This window comes from Silene latifolia, chromosome 1, assembly GCF_048544455.1.
Source record: "Silene latifolia isolate original U9 population chromosome 1, ASM4854445v1, whole genome shotgun sequence".
NCBI lineage: Eukaryota > Viridiplantae > Streptophyta > Magnoliopsida > Caryophyllales > Caryophyllaceae > Silene > Silene latifolia.
In genome coordinates this window covers 161,388,804-161,392,375 of record NC_133526.1, presented here as the reverse complement: position 1 = coordinate 161,392,375, position 3,572 = coordinate 161,388,804, and the positions used below count along the sequence as shown (strand labels likewise).

The following is a 3,572-nucleotide window of genomic DNA, read 5'->3' as shown; positions in this document are numbered from 1 at the left end:
TATGACCTAGGGGTCAATGATCACCACCGTCACACGACAAGTAATGTCAAACTCTAGTCACCAATCATTACCGATATATGTTGACCAGTTTGAGAACAATATTACTTCCCAATTGTATTCATTTTAATGAGACTTAAACATGTGATCATCATGATCAACAGTCGTGATCGCATTATTGTCGGAGGACACATATTCCAACACTTGCATCTAGTAGAGAACATGTTTGTATGATCAAATCCCATGAATCCCCTATGAACCCATGACACCCTAGTGCTTTTAATCAATTGTTTGCAACTCATTTTAATCATCTTGCTTATTTTCATTAATTTATTTACATTGTTGATTAGTTTAGTTGATCTCCTACCTCAACCCAATATGTGACACCCTTAGACACAACCATTTGCAATCGAAAATCCTATATCAGTACCCGTCCCTTGGGATCTGACCTTTACTTACCTCTTTACTAAGAGTAGAGTAGTTTGTGAAGTTATAAATATTGTTTTGGTCTAGGTAACTTTCGACGATAAACCGACCAAAAATGGCGCCGTTGTCGGGGATGGTGTTAACTTGATTTGATTTTCTTTGATTGTTTTTAGTTGTGTCTTTCTTTACCTTGGGGAAGTCAAAATCCTCAAGGTTTGTTCTAATTGTTTTCGACTTGTTTGATATTTTGCATGTCTAGGAGATCACAAGGTAACTTGTTACCCATTGATCTTGAAATTGAAAGAACTTTGATCAACAATAGAAGACTTGCTAGAAATACTTTGAGAGGTATTAGTGAGATTATGGACATTCAACCAAATAACATTGAGTTCATCAACCCTTTTGCAAGAGAAGGAGAAGATAACCCAACACATAACCAACCACAAAATCAACCCACAATGCCTAAATTTTCATAACATTCCGTACCAACCGAGGAGAACCTACCAAATGGTACTCCTACACCACAACACTTAACCGGTAATTTCATTGCAAAATCCGCATTTATACAATTGGTTGAGAGAAGTCAATTTGGGGGGATGCCTAGTGAAGACCCTCATTCTCATATGGAGACTTTTTGTGACTATTGTGATGCGATTTCTCAAACCGGAGTGACTCAAGACCAAATTCGATGGGTCTTATTTCCTTTTTCTTTGATTGGTTCCGCGAAACAATGGTTGAAGAGCCTAGACAAGGCTACTCTTGGTATTGACTCTTGGAAGAAATTGGCACTTGCTTTCTACAAGAAATTCTATCCTCCGGAAAAGACTAACATGTTGAGAGCCCAAATCACCGGGTTCAAACAAAGGGATGAGGAATCTTTGTATGAAGCATGGGAGAGATTCAAGGATACTTGTCGATCTTGTCTACATCATGGACTTAGCGAGTGGTTCCTTGTACAACAATTTTGGAACGGTCTATATAAAGACTCCCGAAACATTCTCAATATGGGATCAAATGGTATGTTTACCGAAGTTGATGATAATAAAACATGGAACAAGATTGAGGAAATGGCGGTCCATAACTCACAATATAGTAGACCTCGGAAGGCTACTAGAGGAGGAAAGCATGAAGTGGACTCTATTACTCAATTGGGTGCTCAACTTAGTGCTCATATTGACACCATTAATTTGATGTTTGAGAAGGCTATGGCTAAACTTGAAGAGGCCTCCAAATCACCTAAGCAACATGTTAATGCCATGGTGGCATCTTCATCAATTCCAAGTGGAGTATGTGAGAGTTGTGGAACTTTGGGACATGACCAAAGTGAATGTAGGGGAACAAGTGAACAAGTGAATGCTTTCCAAGCATACAAGAGTGGTACCCCTTATTCCAGCTATTATAATGAAAACACCAAATTCCATCTCAACCTCTCATACAAAAGCCAAAATGTTCAAAACCCTCAAACAACATACACCCCACCTCCAATGAGAAACCAAGCTCAAAAACCCTTTTACAATCAAAACCAAAGTTATCAAAATCAACCTCCATACAATCAAACAAATGACCAAGGTTTTGATGTTCAAAAAGCGGTCCTCCAAATGCAAAAGAACCAACAAGAATTTTTCACTCAAATGCAAAAGGATAGCCAAGCAAAAGACATCACCATTAACAACATACTAGCTCACACAAAGATGTTGGAGACCCAAATGTCTCAATTAGCATCTTCAAGTTCACAAAGACAAAAGGGGCAATTACCACCTCAAGATAATCCCCCAAGACAAGAGTCGGTGAGTGCCATCCATTTGAGGAGTGGTATAAGGTATGAAGGGCCGAAGAGGCTCATTGATGAAGATGTTGTGAATGCTAGTGACAAGGAAAGAGTTATTGAAGACTCTAAGAAAGAAGAAGAACCCATCACCATTCAAGAAGTTTCAAAGGAAAATGAAGAGAAGGCTAAGGAAAAGGAGCCTATTGTGATTCGGCTTCCATTTCCAAGTCGTCAAGCTAAGCCTAAGTTTGATGAACAACTTGGGAAGTTTATGGAAATTGTGAAGAACTTGGAAGTCTCAATTCCATTTACGGAATTAATCAATCTTGTTCGGGCCTATGCGAAATACATGAAAGATATTCTTACAAAGAAGAAATTCATCTGGAAGCTTGAGACTATTGCTTTCACTAAGGTGAGTAGTGCCATCCTACAAGGAAGTTCACCTCCAAAACTAAAGGATCTGGGAAGTTTCTCTATTCCATGTACCATTGGCGACACCACAATCAACAAAGCTCTATGTGACCTTGGGGCAAGTGTGAGTGTCATGCCATATTTGGTGTGCAAAAGGTTAGGAATGGGAGAGCTTAAGTGCACTAATATCACTCTTTAAATGGCGGATCGATCAACGAAGACACCTTTAGGGGTATGGGAAGATGTGCCGGTAAGAATTGGCAAATTCTTCATCCCGGTGGACTTTGTTATTGTTGACATGGAAGAGGATTGCAACATTCCTATCATTCTAGGAAGACCTTTCTTACACACCGCGGGAGCGGTGATTGACGTGAAACATGGAGAGCTCACACTCGAAGTGGGAGATGAAACAATCACTTTTAATCTTGACAAGACAATGAGAGCTCCCCGACTACATGAGCCATGTTTCATGGTTGATCATTATAGCCGAGAAAGTGATAGGAAAAAGTTGGCATCTCAATGCAAAGAACAAGCTATGGGTAAAGAATCACCACCCATATGGGAGAAGAAAATGGGTAATCTCCAAGATGCTCCACCCAATGAGCAAGAATGTTTCAACAAGAATGAGAGCTTAAATATCTCACCACCACTCATGACAAGAGAAGAAGAAGGCCTCATTGGCCATAATGGCAAGAAAAAAGAAGAGTTGTTCTCATCAACTCTTGATACTATTGGGCAACAAGTAAATGAAGTATGCGGTCTTTGGGATGATGAGTTTGAAGGGTTATTCAGTCCTTATATTGGTAATGCTATGACCCAAGACCACAATGAAGAACAACATGTGCAAAGGTCTATTGAGGATCTTTATCATAACAATGAACAAGCATTCGACTACTTCTTCAAGGTGTTGAGCAACATCAACAACACCTTGGCTATGCCCCCTTGACATCTCATACATGGATGAGAGTTT

General features: G+C 39.6%; 1 non-coding gene across 1 annotated transcript; it reads right to left on the bottom strand.

Annotated features, from left to right (window-relative positions):
* Positions 1-1,253: 1,253 nt before the first annotated feature.
* On the bottom strand, positions 1,254-1,360 carry LOC141619951 (small nucleolar RNA R71). Its single transcript, XR_012531847.1, has one exon. It is a non-coding gene; the product is annotated as a small nucleolar RNA R71 (small nucleolar RNA).
* Between the last annotated feature and the right edge of the window lie 2,212 nt (positions 1,361-3,572).